This window comes from Falco rusticolus, chromosome 2 (assembly GCF_015220075.1).
Source record: "Falco rusticolus isolate bFalRus1 chromosome 2, bFalRus1.pri, whole genome shotgun sequence".
In the NCBI taxonomy this organism is placed as follows: Eukaryota; Metazoa; Chordata; class Aves; order Falconiformes; family Falconidae; genus Falco; species Falco rusticolus.
Window position 1 is genome coordinate 73,446,567 of NC_051188.1, and position 25,587 is coordinate 73,472,153.

Consider the following 25,587-nt stretch of genomic DNA (forward strand, 5'->3'; position numbering starts at 1 on the left):
CCTAAGCAGCATTAGCGTACTTGCAGTTGCCCTTTCCAGGCACAAAGGGCAAAATTAAACAGTAAAATAATTTTTCTTTTTCTTTAACTGTGCTTGAGAGCACATGTCCTTCAGCCATTGTATCATTTTTAGTAGCAATTGTGTCAGATTCCTGGTGTTTCAGGAGGATGTAGGTGGTGGCTGTACTCCTTACTCCTCCTGTGAATGACTCCTGGTGCCCCCAGGGGAAAAGATGGCTGGCTCTGATCCAGGGAGCATCCCGTGGTGAAGCCTTCTCTTTGGAAATTAATTCCTCCTGTGGTATATGTGGCCTGTATCCATCTCGCCCATTTTCCAATGAAAGTGCAAAATTTGGGGTTAAAAATAAACGCCTGTTACAAAAATATTGATTCCTCTATTTCTAACTGCAAGATGAGCAGAATTTGGGGACTAAAGGGAATTTTCCCCACTGCTTGATTTAAACTTTTCGTTAAAATACTGAAGCAGTCTTTGGCTTTGTAACTCCCAAATAATTCCCCAGATATGGCTTTGGTTGCTTTGAAGATCACAGAAGGGCAGATGGTATAATATGATAAAAAAACTAGAGATAAAATCCAGTCCATGTAATTTAGTCTGATAGGACACTCATCTGCCTACCAAAGGCATCTTTCTGCGGCTCTAGAGAGCTTGGACATTGGGACTGTGCATCAAGAACAATTTGGGCATATTTTAGGTGCTGAATTTAGCTGCAGTGGATTCCACCCAACCTGTCTAAAACCTTTAAGCATCTGCTGTATTTCTTGCGAAGAAGAGTTGTATGTGAATGACCAGCTTCTTCATTTTTCTGTATAAATTGTCAGTACCTTATGTAAACCCCCCCCACTTTCTAACAAGAACTTTTTTTAAAAAAATATTTTTATTGGTCAGCAAGATATTAGTGGTTCAACCTCCTTTTCTCCCCCCTCCTTTGTAAATATAAGTAGCATTTCTTCAAGAGGTAAATGCTTTTATTGTTCTAAATGGAAAAGGAAATTTATACACTGTAAATGTAAAATATTATTGTTACCCCTAGGAGAAAAAAATAATAACAATGTTTACTGAAATGACTGTCAGGCAATGGCAGCTGTCAGACCAAGCATGACAGTAGAGCATAGATATCACATGGATTTGCCAAAAGCTCTTTCACATCAGCATTTAGAATTACAATTTTCTGCAGCATTTAGCTGTTTATAAACTGTTTTAGGCTGAAAAGCAGTATCAGTTTTGGCCTGTTACACAGTTATCTGCTTCTCTGTTCTCCACAAAGGAAGAATTGGCTTGGCATAATATTTGGTTACTTTTCTGAAGAGATCTTTCATCTGAGTAATTGGTTCTTGTTAATAGGTAAAGGCTCAGACATGAGCTCCCTGAGATTTCTATGTGAGCTACAACTCAAAATGAGCTAAATGCCACTTGTCTGTGCATGATGCATTGAAAATTTGGGTCTGCTGCTGTCCTCATGTCTCTAACACAAGCTGCAGTGATATTTTGTGATGGAGAACTCCCACTCTATTTCCAGCACAGGAGCAAGGTGGAGCCTGCTACGTTGCTTTAGTTTTTCTAAGCGTTTGGTATGCTGTGATTTTCAGGCAGCAAGGGAATTGGCACGTTGGTCAGATATGCTGTGGTCTTGCTAACCCAGAGAATATACAAATGTGTTTGCACACTCAGACCAGACTTATGCCAAAACCTCTGGACACGCTATGTTTCCCCTCCTTTAGTGTACTACACAAGACTGGGACCAATGGAACTCCAGGAGAGATTTCACAGGTAGAAGATGCTTTCCTTACCGCTCAACACACACTTAATTTAGACCACAATATAAAAAAGGAAACAGACTCAGGTCTAGTTAGTATTTCCATGGCTGTGCAGGTGGGTAAACCTGAGGTTGCTGCCACTGCAGTGGTCAGTACAACAGAGAGGAACGGGAAAAGAAATTATTTCAGGAAACTAGATTAACTTTCCCCTGCAGAGAAATGAGGAAGCAACTGAACTGTGACTCTTCACTGTATTTTCTGGTAGTAAAGCAGTGACAAGGCCACAGCTGAAGTACAGCATTCAGAGCCCAGGAATTTTTAAAAATATATAATCCATTATTTTTCCTGAGTTTCAGAACAGAAAAAATGGGTGAGGGGAAAAGGAATTAATAGGAAATGAGTCTTGTTAATGTATTACTAAAGTTGGACTCTTTCAGTGTAAGAAAAATAGTGCCTTTACCCTAGATATACCTCTGAGCGTGCCAGTAGTTGTTGAGAGAACAAGCCCTATCACGAGTCTTCTAACCATGCAAAAAGACGTTTGGATTTGATTCACCAAAAACTTTACTCAAGGTTTACAAAGTAAATTAGTTATTTTTGTTGGCATTGCACTGCTGTGAAAAATTGTGGTCATGTGAGGGTGAAGCCAGATGGAAGTTCACTGCAGTACTTGCCTGGTTCTAGCAACTTATCCTTCCTCATTTCACTTCCCACACTGAATTATTTACCATCAGAAAGGGAGGTTATACTGTATTTGGATATGATTAGATTATGATTTACTCAGCCATGGCCTGATCCTACATTAAGTAAGCTTTTCCTGATTACATCATAAGCTACTCACTGTGATGTATACATGTCTTTGTCCTACATGTCAGATATTCTTAATTTCATAGTGAAGGATATATAAGAAAGGATAAGCGTACTCAGTGGTAAGTGAAAACTAAGACTCAATGTGAGATATTTTTGCATGAATCAGAGCATTATTTTAACTTGTTTGCCTCTCTTTCTTCAAGACATACTCTAGATTTCATTTTTTTCTATTTAAGAAGTTCTGTTCCTAATTTGAAGAACAATGGCTTATGTTTACATGAGTTTGGTTTGAGTAAGAGAAACAGCTTCTTTAAATTCAACTGCAAACTGCGTTTAAATATCTATCGTTCATATCAACTGAAAATTGAAAAAACATGAACTGAAAAGAGATTAAAAATACACCAGAGACTTCTTTAATGAAAAGCTGATAAATACATAAGAACTGTAAAGAACATGAACCAAATGTCCAAAGATATGATACTAATCTGATTTTAAATTTATCTGATGAATTTTGGAAAAATGAGAAGCTCAAGCTTAATTCACTGTTTACATCCTCAGCTTTATTTTCTGGATTCTTTGTAATAGGATGACAATAACGAAACCTAGAAACACATGAACTTCTACATTGGTATGATTGGATAAAAAAGTTAAGTATTGTATATAAACTGAGTTATGACAGTTTTAAAAATGTATTTGAAGTTATATATACACAATACTGCTAGAAAATATTTTTGAATTTCAATGTATTTTTTCCTTTTGCAAGACAAGCATTTGCAAGTCAATCATTTCCTTTCCCAAGACAAGTGTACTGTCTGCCTGCAAAGCTAGAAGACAATAATATAAATGAAATGATTTTATAAAATACATCTAATTCTGTTGATTTACAGTGGAATTAGACTTATGTTAGGGCTGAACTTGACATTTTAACACCCTACTGTGGTGACTGATCATCTTGTACTTCCAGAACACCAATAATTCTTCTAGTATGTTAGAGAAATTATGAAGAATGTATCCATATCAACATTTGGATCTTATTTAGAACTATCAGAAATGAAGAAGAATTTAAATTCTTTTATTTCTAATAATTTGTATAGGTCTTTGAAACCTGCAGGCCTCTTTTGATGTATTATGCATAGCTTAGGTACCCCTTTTTCTCCATCATATAATCAACTTACATTCTTTTCTACTAGCTACAGTTGTAATACAGTGCTTGGAAACCAATGTATAATATGGTTCCAAATCCTTCCTTTCAAATAGAAATTAAATACATCAAATTCATCCCCACTGGTTTCCACAGAGCTACATGAAGAATTAATTTATCATCAGATACCTAAACGGAGTTTAGTAGGCACTTAAAAATTTGTTTATCCATTTCAAAGTAAATAAACACTGCAGTCAAAATTCATGCTGAGTGTAATTTAACTAAAAGTGATTGGAACTTGCTTGGCATGAATGCAGTCTCCTACTGTCAAAAATGTTCCCTGATTTATTTTGTGAGGTAAATTTAAGTCAATGATCAAAACTTCACAGGCAGTTCATGAACTAAAATAAGTGATGAAATGAAGGGTTGCATAAGCAGCTCGTTTAACTTATGAAAAGCAACATATTAGTATACACAGGCTTTATTTACACAAATTTTGTAGTTAATTGAAATGAAAGCCTTGAACCTTAAGAAGATGGAGAATGTGTGCAAGAAGAAAAGACAAGTATGAAATAAATGAGGTCCGCAGTTTCTCAAACTTGTATCCTCCCTGTCTGCAACATTTCCACTGATCCGATTGGTCTTTAGTGGAAGTTTACATAAAGATAGCTTTTCTGGACAGTCTAGTATTTTTTCCAGCAGCGGTTGCCAGATGCTTATTGAGGAGTTTCAAGCAGACCATATGTACAGTAATTTCTCCCTGATACAGTCTTTCTGGCAATTAGTAATTTAGAAACTTCCTGAGACAGAGATCACACTGTCTCCATGATGCTGATAGCCACTAATGAACATACCAGGTTCCCTTACAATGTTTGAATGCATATATATTTGATCTCCCTAGTGTCCTGTGCCAATGTCTTCCCTGACAGAGTCATGTTCTACATGAAGACAAACCATAGCCTTCACAACTTTTCAAACCTGCTGCCTGATGGTTGCGTGCCCCCTCAGTCATGCACTGTGGTTTAGCAGCACAATGTGCTACTGTTTTTAAAGACAGATCATGGATTCACGACAATGCTTACACGTACCTTTGCAAAGCAGGCAACTGCATTGTACCTCAGCTTTCCTGAGTAAAATGGTATTGAGTAATATTTACTCACCTTACCGAAACACTTTAAGATATACTGAGTAGTAAGGAAGGTGGCAAAATAAACATATTTTTCTGCTGTATAAGAACATTTTTCAGTTAAATGAAGGTTTAATATATTTGTGAAGTTCAGTGATGTCCTTGTGGAAGATGGCATAGTATACATAATAATTAGCACTTGGTATGATAGCACTGTTCAAGTTCAGCAATGAACTTGAGCAAGTTTCAGCAAGAGAAAACATTTTTAGAAACACCAAACAACATGTGTGGAGTTAGCACAATGTTCACAAGCTTATGTCTCTCAGATTTTTGAGGTGCACTGCTTGTAAGTGGAGTTTGTCGACTAAGAGACTGGTTACTGAGCTCTGGCTAGGCGTGGATTGAGCAGGCAGGATGCTGATGTGAGCTCATAAGTGACTTTCGTTTACTAAACTGACACACAGTCTTCAGATTGTGGATACATCTCTAAAATCCTGTGTAAGATGAATGACTTGCTTTCAGATTCAGTTAAGCAAAGATGTTTGGCCATGTTTAATTTGCTAAAGTATTTTTCAGATGAGTAGTTTCCTCCAATTGTCCATTAACATTAAGTGAGATAAAGGGAGCTATTAAATACTGATTCTTTTACTCAGGAGATCTCTATGCCTAGACAGCTTTCCTGCTGATATTTATGAGAACTCTTCTGATATACTTATACCTCATATGCTAAATATTTTAAATTCCTCCAAAGAGACAAAGCAGGTGGCTTTGTACTCATTACAAGGAAATCTCATTTTGCTGTCCAAATTAGCTGTGGAACCAAAACAACATAAAATGTATGCCCATCTCCTTGATAAATGTTGACAGAACCCTCTTGCCAAAAATATATCCATTTAAATCCAAAGTATTATAACTAGTTGTGTTCATACAGCTTTTATTTACAGTGGGGAATTCTTCGCAGTGATCTCTGACAAGCTATCAGACTATGATTAGTGATGGGTGAACTTCGAATATATAGTTCTAGTAAGGCAACTAAAACACTGCTTGTTTATCCAGACTTCACTAAACCTTTTTAGTGAGAATGTTTGATAAGATCTGGCATTCTCCCGAGATGTTCAGTACTTGCAAATTCTGGCTGAGCTGTGCATGGGAAATACTAAAGATGTTTTTCTAGTGTAGGTTTGGGTAAAAGAAATTCAGGCTGGTGCCCAATTCAGAACGCTTGTGTTACATATGACATGTCTAGATCATCCCAAAGGACACCAGAAAACAAATAAAGAATGACAATTGGTTAGAACACAAAGAGTTAAGAATCCTGATGAAATAATTAAAAATATTTTGTAGCTTCTAGATATTTTGGAACATCATTGCAGACTGATTTGAGTTAATTTGCAATATTTACTTCTACCTGCAATTCACTACATTTCTACAACTATGTGACTAAAAATGTATTTCCCTTCTTTTCATTCTTTGCACCTAGTGTCACAGTAAATGTGCCTGCTTGTGTAAAGTGCTTGATTTTTCAGCCACGTGGTTCTGACATCTTGAGTGAAGGGACTGCAAGGGGGAAGGACCAGGGCCAAAACAGATACAGAAGAGACAGATAAGTACACCCACACTTAACAGGAGATGTAAAGGCAGTGCATGAAGGCAGCTGGGTGTCTGTCCCAATATGCCCAGACTGCGTATCTGCGGTACAGAAGGTACTGAGAGCAGACCCCATTTTGAGAGTGCTGTGGCGGGGCCAGAAAGCAGAGAGAGGTTCCTGCTTCTGCCCAAAGTGGTGGCGGATGTCTGCTACATAGGAAAAATGGGTCAGACTTGTGCCTGCTGTTACGCTGTACCATGAACTGTGGTATATGGAAGAGGACACGCTGCACAAGGCTGCTCCTTTGTGCAGACCCGGCAGTCTGGTGGCTGCCGCTGCTCAGGAGCACAGCTGTGTGCAAGGGCTTTTTCCAACTCTGTCCTGACACACAGTTTCTTGGCAGACTAGAAAAGGCTTCTTTTACCTGTGGCTTGCCTAAGTGTTTTGCTGCTGAGCCTCTTTGGAAACGGCAGTGAGAGACACTGCACCACCTTCTGTGTTCTCTGCCTGGCAGAAGGACTGGACTGGCAGGGAGTGGGGAGTTAATGGGAATCCTATTCTGCCCAGCTCCACCTGAAGGACTACCATGTCTGTAGAAGCCACTTTTCCTTCATTTTGCTACTTGTCTGAAGAGGTTATGCAGCTTTCCAAGGAGAAAAGTCAAAGATGAGATTTCTGCAGGTTAACCTGGGAACTTAAAGTTGCTGAGTGGTTAATCCTGGGTTTACTAAGCACTAATCACTGTCGTGTCAAATGGGTTTCTCTTGGTCTTAAAAAAATGGACCTTCCCCCCTTTTCTATGTTGAATTCTTATGAGATTTCTCCTTTTCTGTGTATCAATTGTGATTATTTGAATTTGGTTTTTTTCTAGAATGGATTTCCTGAATAAGTATCAGTTTGGGGTATAAACATGCCAGTGATTTTTCTAACCTGTGGCCAGCACATGGCCAATACCTAGATCTTTCTCCTAATGTTGGTGATATAAACATAAATACATTTATCCTCACTTTTTTTGATTTTTCAGTCTTATGTGGATCTCAGAACTGGAAGCATATCTCACTAATTGGTCTTTTACTTTCTGCTATAATAAAATGTTTTTTTCTGTCACAGCTGCTGCTGGTATGATGTATTCAGTTTATGTTATCATGCTCACTTGTACTGATTACAAATATGTAGCTAAAAAAGTAAAAGTAGCTATTCATAAAACCAAAGGGGAAATGATGTTCCCTGCCTGTAAAAATTCCAAGATGTTAGGAAATTTCCTGTTTCCATTCCAAAACTTTTCAAAATGATTCTATGAAAAATTAGAACAAATCACACAAGAGCAACTGCTCTTTGAACAGTCCAGTGATTGCTAAGGAGACCTATGGCTGAGCTCCTGCTCCTGCCTAGCCAGAGTAATTTTTGTATTGGGTCTGTTTGTACAAAGCAGTACCACTAAAACTGGTTTTGAACCTGACTCATCTACATATATCCTAGACAAAATTTTGAAGAGTAGATGTAATTAGGTGTACAGAAGGTACCAGAAAATTTTAGACACCAGAGCACTAGCATCTAGGCCATGATTCTGTCCTCTTCTCTGCCAGTGCAAATGTATTGGCTTCAAGGGAATAAATGTGCATATATTACATCTATATCAGGGTCTTTGAAGTTCCAGCTCTCCTAAGACACAGACTGTATCAGATAAAGACATTACAAACTGTTTCAAAGTTATGGGTCATTAGCTGTCCTGTTCTTCAGACAAAATTATTACTACTCAAAAGGAAAAAGAGAATTTGAAGGCAAGGTATCCTGCAGCATGGTTTATTTGAAAAGAATAAGAAGAGCATCAGATACTAAAAGAAAACTAATTTTGTAATAGTCATTAAAGATTTTGAAAGAATGACAATGTTTAGAAAGGAAGGCCAGCTTACTTTTCCAGTTTATTCAGACACACAGGTCAAAAAATGGATGAAAACTCTAGGGATTGTGGTAAGAACAATGAAGCTCTCAGAGCTATGCTTTCTTATGTTACACAATGAAATAGAGGGGAATAGGCACTCTGAAGTCACTGGTCATCTGACCTGTTCCAGACACTGGAAAAGAATGAAGTGCCTGCTTCTTTCTGTTGACTATAACAGGACCCTGGAGTAACTAACTGAGATGAGGACATCTGGATTGTTTTCATTTGGTCAGGTAAACCTTCACCATTAGAAATGCTTTAACTATGTGTTAGTTGTTAAGGTTAACAAGTGCTCTCTGATTCTTCAGAGGTGTTAGAAAATACAGCAGGGCCATAATTATTCATTTTAAATGTGCTGACTTCTGTAACATGATGCTCCAATCACTGTGGAATTTGAATTATCTGTAAATGTTGTCTTTTCATGCTCAACTTGATTTCATTAAGATTGGTTCTGTGAGTTACGTTTGTTACTGGTGTGTAAGAAGGGAGCTGTGGAAAGATTTGATCTTGAAAAACAGCTCTTCTTCAGATGTGTATTGACCAGCTTCTGTTGACTGCTGTAAAGCTACAGGAATTGACATTCCACTTCTGTTGGTTCAGTCAAGAAATGTGTATCCTGAATTACTATGGAAATGAACTAAGAAACTTCAGTATTGCTGATGTCTTTTTTTTTTTTTTTTCTTGGAGAAAATAATGGTTCAAAATTAAATAATTGAACCATTATAGTAATTCAAAAAGAAAAAAAGATCCTACTATTTACCACTCTGTGAGATTAACTACTTTTCCATGCAAAATAATGGTACCAATATTAAGGGAATGAACTTTCAGAGTATCTAAGCTCAATCCTGTGAACACTTATGCACATCAGACTTGATTGTTCTTGCTGACAGAATTATATAATGAATAGATGAAAGGAATGCAGCAGAGGTCATATGTTTGGAATTCAGCACAGCATATGTTCTTGTGCCTCATGACATATTACAATGAAAAGTTATTTACAGTATTGCTATAAAAGAAACTGTAGCACATATGAATTAGATACCATTCCTTTAAATAGTCTTTACCCTGCCTCATGGGATTCCCTCTTTTCTATTGTTTGGATTTGTACATTTGCACAAATTACTGAGCGAGGTTTCTAGAGTTTAGATGTCATACTTTAATATATCCCTAATACCATGTTGAATAGAGAGCAAAGGCACAAACCCAATGTTTTCCTATTGTCTAAGAAGATTTAGGAGACTCTCAGGACTCCCAGTGATCCAGTCACTCTACAGATTCAAAGTGCCAATATTGCCAGCAGTTGTGCAAATGCCAGCATCACATGGGAGAAGGGATATTTCTAATTTTGCTTTGACTGAACTGTGTTTCCTTCAGTCTTGAAAATTGCTAGTTCTTCAGAATTTGAAATATCTTTAAAAAATATTTAGCATGAAAAACTCCTATTTTTCTATCCCATTGGAAAATAATTAAGAAAAAAAAAAGCTAAAAATTTGTTAGTGTTGCCAAATGCACTGTTTTGTTTTTTCCTATATTCTTGTCTTTCAGTTCTTTGGTTGTCTTTAAAAATTAAACTGAAAAATCAGAGAATTTAAAATGAAACACTATGATTTTTTTAGAAATTACTTCAAGTTAAAATTTTCAATCAATTTACATTCCTATTTCAATAGTATTTTTGAGGTTGGAATTCATTTACAGCCTATGAGGTCACATGTTTCGTAACTTTACTGGATCAGACCAAGGTCCACCAAACCCACCATCCTTTTCAACACACAACCTATAACAAATGTCTAGGGATGAATCCAAGAACAAAACTGATATAGTTTTTGAAAATATCCTCTCTACTTCCTTACTGATTTATGATGCTGGGACTTCCTCAGGCAGAGGTAATGTCTTTGTATTCAGAATTTTATCTCCAACTTTCATCACAGGGTTATCATAGATAGAAGTCTATGGAGATCACTAATTATGTAGTGAAAATTTAAAGAATGAGGATCTTATTTTTCAGTGTTTCCTATGACTGCATCAAGAAATTCAGATGATAATGTTTCCAAAATGTTTATTAATTTTTAAAAAATCTCACGTTTTTTTCATTTGGGTAAATATTTCTTTTCCCATGTGTAGTTATCTCCATGTCATGAAGAGTCTTTTACTCAGGAGGAAGTGAATATATGAGCCCTATATATAATAAGATGTCATTGCTTTCAGATGTATGTCAATTGACAGTTTGATTAGGCTACTGGTCACAGTTCTTTTTTGGTTTTAATTAGCCCATAGATATCTTACTCAGGAATTGTAAAACTTTGTCAATTTTTTTCACTTCCGAGGCACAATAAACACTAAGAAAATTTCTCTTATGCCAAAAATCAAACAAGGAATTGTAGAATCTGATTAAAACCTCTGTAAGTGTCAGGTAAAATGTAAGGGCCTTTCAGATTTTTATTAGCTACTGGACTATTTTGTCAGCTGGTATAAATCAGTCAGCTTCAATTTATGTTAATAGAACTAGTCTGACTTGTGCCTGTTGAGGAACTGGCTCTTTCAGCTCCAGCATATGTATGTTAAGTATCTATGTTAAGTCAATCAAAAATTTTTCTATGACAAATGATGAAGGTATGATAGGAACTAGATGGCAGGGAGTTGTGTTAAGTAGTGTATTTTAAAATTCAAGGTCAAAGGTGTCTATCCTGTTCAAATCACAGTGACTGAGTTTTGAACATCCAGACATTTCCTTTAGAATATGTGATAAAAAATTAAAAAAAAAGATTTTTTTTGGTAAAAAATTTAAATAATTTGAAGCTGTATGACCATCTGTACGCTGTTTGATTGCCTACTTGAGCTGTCACAAGGAAGTGATAGCTCACTGCATTTTATGTGAAAAAGTTGTCACATAAAAATGTCATTCCAATGTCTAGGCCTGTCATCACTCCCAGTGAAGAGACCAAGGTCTAAATGGATCACAGAAGCTAAACTGCACATCTTTGGAACATGTTCTCATAGGCCAGAGTTAAAATCCATTGGTTGCATGAATGAAGATAGTCTGAAAGATGTTCATTTAGCTATTTAACTGTTTAGCATAAGTATCATCCCACTTGACTGGTTTTCTCTTAGGATCTTGTCTTGTGTTTTCAGTAGTGTGTTCTCTTTAAAGTCATTTATGACACCTGCCTGGGGAGTGATCAGTTTTTATGACAGGTTGAATCTCCTTCTAGTGGATTTTTTGTTTCTCCTTGAGTACAGGAGTCTGGAGGAGTGCCCTAGGCTGTCCACTCATTTTTTGTAGAATAGGTGGTTAAAACCTGGACATAGGGAACAGAAGATGTGGTTCTAGGCAGGACCCATCATGGTAGTGGACAGAACACATCTTTTGGCCATGAGGGTGTTGTAAACACATAACCATCTTGGGTAAAAGCAGTCACTGCTGCAATTTTGGAGACCAGCCACAGCTCACATGCAAAAGTCAGTGAGCAAAAGACATTTTGAGCTTTATGGGTAGTCTATCCAGCCAAAACAAGGGCAGCATTAAGGTCCAGTTTCAGCTTCCAGATTTGAGAGCATATTCTGTATCAGCCTGTGAAAAACAGACCCTTGAGGAAAAACAACAGTCTGTAGTACCAGCAGTCCCATGGTTCTACATTCCTGGCTAGGTGGGATGTGGAACTAGATCCCCTCTAAGCCCCAACTGGTTCTGATGCCATTACTACAACAAAGGGAACTGACATATTTCTAGTTCACTGGCATTAAAAAAAAAAAAAAAAGGGAGAAAAAAAAGAAAAAAAAGAAGTAAAAGGTATCTGTAGTTGAAATAAAAAGATATAGTGATTGTACTGTGGGAAGAGGGAGAGCAGTTCATTAGTGGCAGTTGTTATGAGGAGCATGTGAAAATTTTTTAATGCTATTTTCTTCTCCTGGGCAAAAGGATCTACTAGCACCTCCCACAACATTCGCCCTTCTCCGTCAGCAGCATTCCAAATGGGTTTAATGTTTATATGGATGGTAATAGTTTACTGCTAGATTCTAAATATGTTACATAAAACATGTGTTCTGATTTTCAGTTGATCATGCTGTACCAGAGGGGAGGAAATGCAATTAAAATAAAAACAACACACTAACTGGTATTTCTGAAGGCAGTTTTTAGAATTTAAATTGTGACCTCAGTGTAGACCATAAATATAAAATTCATATGTGCTCTGCTTCCTGCATATAATTACCTATCACAAGGTTCATAGTTTAAATGAAATTCTTTATGAAGCAAGAAATAGTATAATACTGTTTTCTGGCTTAGTGCCCTACAGGATACATCAAGCGAAGATACTTTTTCTAATTTTAAAGAGAAATAAAAACATGTGGAACATATGCACTTTTGATGCTGTAATCCTATCAGAATATGTTTGTTTTTATTAAATTTTCCTCATTGAATGCTTCCTTTTCTGAGTGCGTTCAGGGGGTGACACTATGTTCCACATGAGTTTAAGTTACGTGAGCAGTCTGAAGGATCTTTCGGATTCTTTTCTTTCTCCCTGTTTATAAATACTTGAAGCCTGAAGTCTGCCTATGGTAATATTTCCTCTTATCTTGGCATGAAGCCTGAACAAACAGGGTTTGGATAGGTGAATTGTGTGAGCATTGAGGGTGGAGAGGGAAAAAGAATTAATCCTGCTGGACTGTAGATGGGCAACGTAATTTCACCTAATGCCACCTTTAGGCTCTGTCCCATCATGCAGTAGGCTAGAACCATGGTATGTGCACAGACATGGATTCATCCTTCTATTCCAAGTCACCACCTTATGACTGTTCATCTCTGCATGTCTGTGGCTCTGCATCTTTGAAAGCCATCTCTGGGGACACTTTACTGCTTTATCCCAAGTGCAGAATGTCAAAGATGTCCATGTACCAGCTAATACCACTTGAAATAATAAATTTTTCTAATTTATTTATATAACATTTATATAATATATTTATTTATACATTTATATAACATTTATAAGTAATAAAATTATGGTTGAACTCCAGGTTTATCTTCCTCTTTTTTTAAATAAATGGGTCAGTGTGGTTGACTGTTCACATCAATCACTTCCGTCCTGAAGAGCTCCCCTATATTTTCATACTTCAGGACTTCCCACAAGGCATCAAATCACCAATGGGCATGTGACATAAATGTCCTTGTTGATCTTGGTCACTAAGGGCATTCATGTTTTGTTATATTATATGCTCTTGCTACATTGGTCCTTGCTTTCAAGGTTCCAAAGCTTCTTTCACTTAAGCACAGGGAAGTGCTTTGGTGGCTCCTACAGTCCTCATTCTGAAAGTAGAGCACTCAAATTTAAAATATTTACAGATCATAAGGGGTAGTTCTTTCAAATGATTTTTGCGTTCTGTCACAGGTTGCTGTTTGTGTTCTCACTATGCGTACAAACATATCAGAAAAAAAAATTGTTGAAAAAAATATTTTCTCTACATCTTTGTCATGAAACTTCTTTAAAAATCTCCAAATATGTATGAAGAAAAGTGCAGCTACATTTTTATAAGAATACTTATTTGAATAGATGCATATGACTACATTAAAGGCATTAAAGAATCAGCAAGACAACAGTTTGTGGTAAGCAACAAAATCCTAGATATATTAGATACTATTTGTGCTCTCAGAATGATTATGAAGTTCCACACATATTTTGCTTAAAATCCCTTCAGTTACAATGGCACCTTGTTCAATGTAATCTTATTCACATGTATTCTAAAGCTGTGGTGATCTGTTTTGTGGTGCATACTCAAGTATGTCTGTAGCTATTATGTGCACATGACCACACAAGAAAACGTGGCAGGTAATGGGAAACATGAGATGTATGTAGAGATGGCAGCCTACAAAGATGGCAGTGACAGATGTTCTTGTTGCAGTAATCTGATCATGGCAGAATGACGACAGTAAAAAAAACAGGGAGAAAAATGTTTAGGGAGCACAGAAATGCTGGCAATTCTACTATAAGTAGAACAAATAAAGTTTGAGATAGGCTTCAGGGCTCAGTTCAGTTGCCTAAATATATTTGTCTAATGCCACTGAAGACCACTGCTGTTATAGCCTATGAAGATCTAGTCAATAAAGCCAAAGGAGTCTGAAGATGCATTCAGCTCAGTCTAAAGAGACACCAGTGGAAGTCAGCTACATGACATTCCAGACTGTGGAGGGGATGCACTAGATCTTTATTGACCATCTTCATTGACAGGGGCTTAGAAATCTTCCTTGTATGTAGAGATCTACATCTGGACACAAACTTTGTGGACTCTTCAGTTTGGAGTTGGCATTTTTTTTTTTTATATATGTGAATTAGTTCCTTGTGGTTGCACTCTCTAGTTTCTAATGAAGTACAGCCCCCTCCCTGATCAAATTACAAGCTCATCTCCCATGGTTTCAATATTGTAATATCTTTCTCCTGTGCACATTCAGTTTTCTGATTCATCCTATAACTTTTCCGCAAGCAGGGATACTGCTAAGGCATCTCTGCTATCTGACTACTTATATTAAGAATGTGTGTAGATATGTAGTGTCTTTAAAAGTATTACTCCCTGTCAAGGAGGTTAAAACTGAGCACTAGATTTAGGCGTTACTGGTAGAGTAACTGGTAGGTGGAAATCAAACAGAGAAACAGTATGATAACATAAAAATACAAAATGTATTCTTACTTCTTTTTTCAGCCTGATAACTCTTATGCCACTTATATGCCACTTATATTTAGACATAGAAATAGTTTTGTGAGTTAAACTGTCCTTTCCTTTTCCAATGCAGATTTTGACAGCACTGTATGCATGTAGAGAGGACCTCATTTCATGGGCAGTGTTTCCCTATTACACTGACCTGCATTTAACCATTTTAGAAGGAAAAGCTTTTGCTTTTTTTGATGCTTGTACATTTCAGATACTGTAGTTGTTGATAATAGTTGCACAATGGTTCTATTTGTTTGGTTCTTCTAATCTGTCTTTGTAAGAGTTAGCACCTCTGTGGCCACCTGTGTATATTTTGTAGATTTTGCTAAATTTCTTCCAGTTTACCACTAGTGTGAACAGTGTATTACTATCATTTGACTAAGATGCATGTGGCATAAGTGTTACATTAATATATGCATTTATCCACTTGTAGATCGTATGTCTTTCAGTAATATCAATGAGATTGCTTCTCATTTTCCAGAAGCAGACGCAGGTACCACCTTGTTCTTGTGTGCCAGCATAATTTATAAAAAGATTGCCAGTCAAAGTTAGAACATCATGCATAGATAATTACTCCAAATCAGAGCATCTTCTGGCCATAAAAGTAGCATCAAACCATATACTCTTTACTTTTTGTGTTTTTATTGGTAACCTTTATCACATTTGAACAGAAGAGTTGTGTTTATCTCCTTCAGTGCTCAATGAAATCATGTTGCTTACTACTTATTGAAGAAGTAAATCTTTCTCTTACCTTTGCCCCTCTGCTTGATGGATTGTTTAGAGAAATAAAGCTGTTCTCTTCACTAAAATTGGCTTCCCTGAATCTCAGCTTATTCTTTTGTATATTAGATATGTGCCTTTTTCTTTTCAAATGCGAGGACTAAAGGAAGGTGTTGCTTCTGTTATTCTTCTGCTCTAGGGTCCTTTTAAAGTTTTTATTTGGGTTAAGCACATTTGAGATTAATCAGTCCACAGAAGACAGGGCAGGTACCCATCGTGTCAGACTGTTGCCATCAGTTTTCATTTCAGCCCTTCAGATACCTGTATAAAACACTCCAGCAAGAATCAAGCTCAACTATATAGCACTGTATTTTTGCTGTCTGGCTCACATTTTTGTCCTGAATCCTTGCACTGTTTTCAAGTGTTTGAGTGATGCAAAGTTGCTTACATTTGGGTAACTTCTGTCCAGAGGGGACGTTAATAAAGACAAACATTCTTCATTCAGCAAATGTAATAATGTCTGGAAGTCTCCACGTGTTGTGGAGTGATCCCAGGCTTTCCAGCCATGGAGGTATCAGTTGAAAAACCCCTTATCTCCCACAGGGAGGAAACCTGGTATCCATTTACATGCTCTTTGTAGTTGATAAAAAGATTACAAATGGCCAGTTAATATTTCAAGATTATTCTAAATTACTGATTAGCATGGTAAATTTCAAAACATTAAAACAAATGAAGACATGCTTTTTAAATATATTTCCTTTAATACTCATTGCTTCTAGGGCAGTTAGTTATAAAAGGCCAAAGGTCAACCGATTGGTTCCAGTCTGGAAATTTAGATGAGGGAAGTTCTTTAGGGCTCCTGCTTTGGATCAGGAACAATTTGAAAGAGCAACAAGCTTGCTCCCTTGCTTCCCACCCACCACCACCCCCTCGCCCTCCACGCCAGAAATGGATTAATTTCTTGCTTGAAGAAGTGGCAATAATTATACAGGAGGTCCTTGCTCCCTACCATGTGGTAATTTGCATCCGTAATGTTTTGATTTGTCTCTTTCTATTTCTGGGAAAAGATATAATAGCTGGGTGTAGTACTGAGATTCGGAATCATTAAGACTTCATTAGATATATACTAAAGCACATTTACTAGTATGTGATGTAATTTCATCATAAATAATGAAAAACTAAATGACAGCTGTCAAAAAATATTTCTTATTATGTTCATTTAATTTTCTTAATTATAGGCCTAAAACCTCCAATAACTACAGAGGGATTTCTGTGTAATTCTATAACATAGATATGCAATAGTCCTTGTTAACCCTGATGGTAAATAGTGTGGATGTTCTTCCAATACTGAGCATTCATATCCCAAGTTCATATATGAATAGCTTTCATTCACATAAGGAATTGAATTTTGTCATGCAACCTGTTGTGGTTTTTCAATTTTGAGTTTTTTGTAATTTTGCTAAGCAGTTTCATGTCTGTTTAGTTCATTAAAATGAGCATTTTAGATGTGAAATGGGATCAAGAAGAAAGACCCTGACCATCCTACTTAGATGTTATTCAATAAAGAATTAGCCTATCGTCTCTACAGCAATTGCTGACCCTTTCACCTCCTTTATTCTGTTGCCTCTCCAGCCTTCCAGGGCAATATTCCAGCTGACAGGCAAATAACACATCATGTTGCTGAAGTTCCTATTTAATCTCTATCTGTTGACCCTGTTGGCAAGTAACATCATCCATCTCCACCCTAGATCTAAATTATTTCTAACTAATTGTTCCCTTTATGTCTTCTCTTCGTCTTGCCCGTTCACTGGCAAGGATCTGTTTGAATGTATTGATCACCTTTTCTCAGCCGTAGGATAGAGGGCATGCCACAGGCACTAACTTGCTTAACCCTGAGCAACAAGGGCACTTAACACTGCAAGGAGCCAGGTCCTTCCTCCCTTCTTCTCTGCCCCTCCAAACTTGAACTGAAATGCAGCAGCACAGCTTCTTTGTCCTGAATCTCTGCCTATCTCCTGCATGACTTTCAAAGGAGTTTATTATTATTACAGTGCTTGTTGTCAGAGCCCCTTCTTCTGTCTCTTGAAGTGCCTCCCACGGTCATTGCTGACTCCAGGGCCCCTTCTTGTCAGTTTTTACATTAATGACATTCCCAGTGTACCTGAAATCTGAAATATTTATGTTTGCAGATGACAATGTTCCTCTGTTTGCTGCTAATGTCTCCTTCTTTCCTTTGAAAAGACATATGTGATCAAGTAGCTTAATAATATGCAGTACCTCTTTCCTTTCTGCCTCTCTCTTGACAGATGTGGTTATACTCTTTTCCTGCTCACAAATTAGTTACCTTTTCATGCTGCACTAAGTTTACAGTTCTAGAAAAGTAGCTTATCTGCTTTCTTAATAACATACAAATGTTTTGCATCTGCAGAGGTGATCTTTTCAGGTCAGGGCTGAGGACCGTTGGCTCAACAGTACAGGAGGAGACCTGCACTGTTTGAGTGTCTGGCATGTTCGGCTTTTCAGAATGGCTATATATATAAGTGCACATGCAAACATGAAATCTGTGAGTGTATCTCTGTATACACACAGATGTCTTCCTCCCTCCACCTAGACTGCTCTGGAGCATCCAGCCCTTTCCAAGGGTATTGCATGCATTTGGGGAGGGAGGTGGGGGGAGAAAAAAAAGCTTCTTGTCAACTATTATGACTACTTCAGAGGCATGGAGTCCTAATTTATTTAAAATCTGAAGCACACTTGGATGAGCCATGGAAATTAATGTTAACTTGGGGAATAGTATGAGTAGACAGCTAAAAGGGGTGGAGATTGTTGAGGAAAATGAATTAGAGGGGGAGAAGGAAATCAGGATTTTTTTAGCTAGCAAGAAAGGAGGGAACTTTAACCACTAGAATATGTACTTTTTCCTGTGAAGATAAGAAGATGATCCGCCAAATTGATGGACAAAACTATATCTCTTAAAAATGAAAGGGAGTATAGCATAGCTCAGGGGAATGATAATTCATCTCTAAGTCACTAGCTCAAATACAACCCAGTCAGTAGGAACAAGGCACCCTTCCCAGAAGTCACTGAAGTATTAAGCTGAGACCTGAATGGAAGTTAACACAGTGCTAGTATTTCCAAGGATCATTTGATGGCTGCTTCTGGGTAGCTGCAAGGGGACATACGCAACAGACAAAAGGTAAATACAGTCAAAAGGATAAACCCAAGAAATACATCTGTGATGCTGAGAGAAGTCTCCTTTTGCTGGTATGAAAATGAAATTGGAGACCAGCCATGAAATGGGCAGGAATGAAAGGTCTCACAACAACTTCTACTCTGTCATTCCCCAACCCCTGGACTTTTTGGAGAGGTAAGAAAGGACACAGTGAAGTTTTAGCCCCATCTTCATGCTTGGGTTTTATTTTCTGTGATGTTTCTGTAAAATGTCTCAAGACTGTGCATAAAAGCTGTTTGGCTGGAGAGCAGGCTGAAAAGAGCTCATCAGCAACATGGAAGGTCTACCTGGAAGAGTGCTGTGCAGATACCAGTTATCTTGAATACCAGCAGCTGTCTCACCACATGAGTGCAGCAGACTCTCAGTGAATGCATCCTTCTCCCATCCTTAGCCTGGACGGAGCACTTCGCTGATGTCAAGACTGCTCCCACTTCTCTGCAGATGTGCTCACAGTCAAAGCCGAAGATCCGATATTAACTCCAGACCCAGAATTACAGTCCCTGAGCTGACAAGAAATGAAACATTCCTGGAGCAATGGAGAGGGGTTGTATGACTCATTCTTAGAAGCAGGCTGAAAAATTGAGTTGATGTGGGCAGTCCTTCAGCTTGTAGAGAATGCCTTCAACTACAAAGATAAAAGATGTGCTCTTCCCACAGAGCCTTTTATTGAATGAACTGTGCCTGTGCCTTTGAGGTCCATTTGCCCATGCCAGTTGCTACGTACAGGAAATCACTAACTAGGCAGGTGGAAAACATGGGCTCAAGTGCCCAGGCTAGGCAAGTAACTTCTTTAGGTATCTTCTTCACGGTGGCCAACAATTTAGCAGAAAAATACCTACTCTACAATATCCCAGGTGACATATGCACCTCAGACTTATACAGATGTTTGCTGTTCTTTTTGGATCTTTTAGATTTGGATTCGAATGATCACAAAATAAAAATATGATGCAATACAATATAAAGTAAATAAAATAAAACATCGCACAATTCCACCTGTAACTCACTACAACATTCGGCTCCATACAGTTCAGCACAGATCTGACCATAAAGGTCAATGAATGCATTTGTGATATTAAGGCAGGATTCTTAAACTCGTCTTGAATGGGGGACACAAACTGCTGCAGTTTAATCCATACTTTTTGGGGGGAGTTGTTGCTGATGGGAATTAGCTCTTCAATCACCCACATCTTTTGTCTTGGATAAGCTGGTGCATCCCTAAACATTCAGAAAGTGACCTAAAAACTAAGTGATGTGAAAGATGAGGATCAGACTGCTCTCTGAGAGTAGTTTGATCCTTGGCACTTTTTTTTACTCAGCAGGATTAGTGTACCCAAAGTAATTTTAATCTTTAACCCTCAATTGACTAAATTGTAGAAATCCTGCTGGATATGGCAGATTACAGACATTAGGTTTCCATTAAGCTGAAAAAATTCTCATGTCCACCCATGTCTCAGAGGGACTGTTCATATCTAAATATAGAATGAGTCTAATTCAACTGTGAACATATGCTATTTTGATGTTTGTAAAGCAGATTTCCCAAGTGTGATGACATCTTTGCAAATGTCATGATTTGGGATTGCTATAATGTGTACAGAGGAGGAAAGAATTAAAGAAGAAAGAATAGAGAGAAATACTCCATCATTCCCAGGCATTTGAAATAGTCACAATCAGATATATGGGGGAAAAAGTGCATTTCAGAAACGGATTCCAAACATTAGCTGAAAAACAAAAGCTTATCTAAAAATGGTTCATTTTTACATATAATGTGTACTTAAGAACCTATTCTTTCACAGAGCCTTTGAAATTATATCATCTTGTACTGTGCCTATCAAAAATCTCACTCCACATCCAATTTATCATAACCCTGTATTATAAAAGCTGACTTGAGCCAGTTTTGTGTAAGAGCGCAGAAGGAGCACTTACTCATTAGTTTTCTAGCTTGACATAAGTCTAATGAGTTACATCCCAGAAGCTCCTGTTTCCACTGAAACTCAGAGGGCCTACAGAGGGATAGCTCAGATGTGCGTATATACTCTACCATGTAAAGTTAGATGATATGAATAATACGCCTCATGTAGAACCCTGTGCTACTAATTAATCTGTGTTGTCACAAAAAAGGCAGAGACATTGAGGTGCTATCAGAGTTTGGGGTAACATGTAAAATCTCTACCCACTTGAGGGTATGAAAATTTCCAGCATAGTTTCGGTCACATTACAGTTTTGTTTATACTCTTGGCATCTTGTCCAAAAGCCATTGATATAATTTTCAACAGTCGCTAAAATACCAGCTAAAGACTACATATTTCTTCCTCTCTTTTCTTCCTCTTTTTTTTTCTGATCTGTTGAAAAGTATTATTTTCAACTGTTAAGCAGTGATTGAATTTAAGAAAACACTTTAGTGGTGAGTGTAGGGTATACAGCTTTTTAATCACTTCAGGACAGGCAATATTACTGTGCATCCTCTGTGGAAAAAAACTATTAAAATAATTGCTAGGCTACCTGCTGCACCTTATCATAATTGTAATTCTTTTTTCCTAAATGTTTGCTTTGAACTAGTTTCAGCCTCTGCTACATAGAAGGTTTTTAATCTTGATGCTCACCCATACGTATTTACCTGAGGCTGTCAAAGAGTAAGCACATTGGTTTATTAGCTGCTCTGCTAACCCAATCAGGCTGATAAATGTAGTCTTCAAACAGTAACAATAAATAAGAAAGCATTTTGGATAAGATACGGCTTTGTCCTCTTCAATCAGGTATGTTTGAAATCATTACATTTGAATATATGCACTGTTGCTGATACAAGAAACAATGTTTAAAATGAAGGTCAGTGAAGCTTTCAGAGAGCTGACAGGCAGTGGAAGATGAAAGCAGCATAAGCTTAGGTCCAATATTGCTGGGGTTACACTATGGTATGATAAATTGAAAGATAATTTCCCCAAGGAAGAAGGAGCAAAAGGAAGTTTGACCATAAAATATTCTGTACTGGAAGTCCTGAAATAAAGAAATGGAAAATCTTGAAAATTCCTTTTCCCATTGAATCTGAGAGAATTGTCTTGAAAGACATAGTGTTCGGCTTTGATCATGGCTTAAATTCATGCTGCAAAGCTTAGTGGCAAAGAGGCATGTGTAGCATATGTGTGTCTGGATTGGATAGGCATTTGCTGTCTGGGAGAAAAGCATGAACTCTAGAAATGGTGGTGAATTGGACAGCATTACATTCCTAGAATGCTAAAAGTCCATCCCAGCCCAAGCATTACCTTATTTGCTCAAATGAATGCAACATTAGAATAATGGCTGTGGTTCTCAGTTTCACTCCCCAGTATAGAATTTGTATATATCCACATAAATATATCCACATAAAAAAAAAGACTTACTGTCTTTTCTATGTTAGATTCACAATAAATCTACTTAATTTTTTACTCACCTTGCTATGTCTTTATGCTTACTGCTTTAGAACAACTACCTCTGAAGTGGAGATGCTGTGCTGAAGTTGATATAGTTCTCCCAACCAGGAACACTATGTTATGCATGAACAACATCCAGGGATTTTGGGTGATCTCCAGTGAGCCTGGAGTGTGAGAGCAAGCAAAAGTCTATCCTGCTGTTACTGACTTTTTACAATAAAATAATAAGAAAAAGGGAATCGAGATATAGAAAAAGGAGCAATATGGAAGAGGAATGTAAAAGATACCTCAAGAACTTTACTGTACCCAGCATAGATAGTTGGTGGGTGACTGTTAACGGGTTTAGCTGCCGTTTGAACCTCTGGGCTTGAAAGAAAAAATCTGAGGAAAACAGTGGACCCTTTTTGAGTAAATACAGTATCCGATTTGAATCTGTAGACCTGGAAGCATTTAAGATTGCAGGACATATGATTTTTTTTAAAAACAATAAATGTTTCTACTTTGTAAGACATAATTCTGATAGGCTGGAGCACAGTATGAGTTTGTATTTTCCCTGTTACTTTCCCACAGAACAATTTCATACACAATTCCAACTGCAAAATGGAAGGTCAGATTTTTCTGAAGAGTGAGATTTCAGGAAGCTTGTATTGTCAACTTCAAGTGGTGTTAGTCTAATGTAAAACATTCTGTTTCCAAGATAAAAAAATCTGGAGACCTGACCATGTGAAGATGAAGACCGTAGTGGTATCTGATTAGCCTAGCAAAAGAGAAAACACAGAGTCCTATGGCAAGAGCCAGGCAATAAATATACCCAGTATTGCAGTCTAGTCTAACATGGGTTAATGCTTGTATCTTTATAATCTTGCAAAACACATTTAGAGATGTACCCTCATGTTGTTTCAAATTATTTCCTCACTGTTTCTCTGTGAGAAATGCACACACATAAATTGTTTATGAAAGCTCATCTCCAACACCATTTATCCACTTTCCTTGAGATATCTGATTTGCCAAAAACAAAAGCTTCCTTTATGGTATATGAGATGCTTCCTGACAAAATCCCCATTTAAGGGCTAGAGACGGGGTGTCTCTTGGGGACTGGTAATGAGATACAGAGCAGAGTTCTGCAAAAGTTCAAAACAAAAGTATAAGCCATGTGAATCACGCCTAGTTTCAGGCCTTGCTGGAAAGAAGCATTTCATGTTTCTGTGCAGAAATCAGACACAGCTTGCCATGTGGTCTGGTTTGGATATGAAATCAGACGAAACCTTGGGGTTTAGCAACACTTCCCTTTCAGAATGTAATTGTACAAAACTCATGTAACTGAAGAGATACCCTATGAGTGCATGAGGAGTATACATGGAGTTGCTGCAGAGCAGAGCAATGTATAATGAGGTAATGTATAAGTTATATATAATATATGAGTAATGTATAAGCTGTTCTAATATGACTTGCAGCACCTGTCAGGTGTAAAGTACTAACCCAAGACACTTTTACAGCAGTGGGTGGAGCAGCATCTCAGGGACTTGTGCAAAAGTTGTGTGCTATCTAAACCAAATTTCAGCTCTGGGTGGCTCACACACTCTAGATGGAGCACAGGGGATGCTGTGGAAGGGCTCAGTGCATCGCCTGAGGACCCATTAGTACTGTACTGGTTTTGGCTGGGATAGAGTTAATTTTCTGCGTAGTAGCTCTTGATGTCATGTTTTGGCTATGTGAACAAAGCAGTGTTGATAGTGTAGGGATATTTTAGCTATTGCCGAGCAGTGCTTGTACACTGTCAATTCCTTTTCTGCTTTTCATGCTGCCCTGGCAGCGAGGAGGCTGGTGGTGCACAAGAAGTTGGGAGCAGGGACAGCTGGGACAGCTAACACCGACTGACTGAAGGGATATTCTATACCATATGATGTCATGCTTAGCAATTAAAGATGAGGGAAGAAGGAGGAAAGGGGGATGTTCAGAGAGATGTTGTTTGTCTTCCTAAGTAATGATTAGGTGTGGTGAAGCCCTGCTTCTGAATATGGCTGAACACCTGCCTGCCCATAGGAAGTAGTGAATGAAATCCTTATTTCACTTTGCTTACATGTGCAGCCTTTAATTTATTTTATCCCACGGGTTTTTTGCACTTTCAGTTTGCCAGTTCTTTCCCCCATCTTACCAGGAGAGAGGAGTGAAAAGCTGAGTGGTGCTTAGCTGCTTACTGGGGTTAAACCACACGTATAAAAGGTCTGTGGGCTTCAAGATGTATGGGATAGAGAGTGGGCTACTCTGGAGCAGCCCTGCAGTCTTTCTACAGGATTTTAAACACTAATCCTACCTTCCCTGCATTTCCTAGTCTAGTTATCTGACATTCGCTGTGTTTTGGGGCTCAGACCTTGGTTCATATGCAGCCCAGCTATACCAATACAGAGTGCTGGAAGTGCCCGCGGATCCTTAAACTGAAATGACTTCACAACTTTGTTCCACAGAGTAATCGGCATTGCTGTATGGGTTGGTTTTGGCAGGTTTGATGAACATTTTCACCAGAGGTGACTCATTCATCTTGTGCACCTGAAAGGCCCTGAGAAACATGTCCTTTCTTAGGAAAGACATTAATGGATGTTCCCCAAGTGTTGCTTCATAGCCACTCCTCTTCAGTCTTAAATAAGATGCACAATACTTTTCCCCATGGCTTCCTGTAATAAGATATCACAAAAGGAAGTCAAATTTGCTTTTTCAGGTTCCTGTCCTCATTTTAGAAGATCCTACTTACACCCAAACAGTTCCAGATCACCCTGTTTTCATCCACCTAGTTACAGATTTAATTCAATTTCAATAGAAAAGAAAAAGAGCGATTTGGAGCTTAGCAAAAATCAAACAAATTGAGAATTCTATCTTGGATAGAAGTAACAAAGCAGAAAGCAACATAGAAAAAATCACATCTGCTTCCAACAGAGACCCAGACAATGCAAGATACCTAGACACATGACTAGAAAAAACAAACCTCGCAGTTGGCTTACAATCAGACACCTGCTCTGAAATCCATGACTCAATGGATCATAGTTCATTAACCCACTCAAGCTATTTTCTAATTATTGTCATATTTTATTATTCAAAAACTTGGCCACTTTCCAAGAAAAAGGATCATCCTCCAAAAATGTCCTCAAATTCTATTGA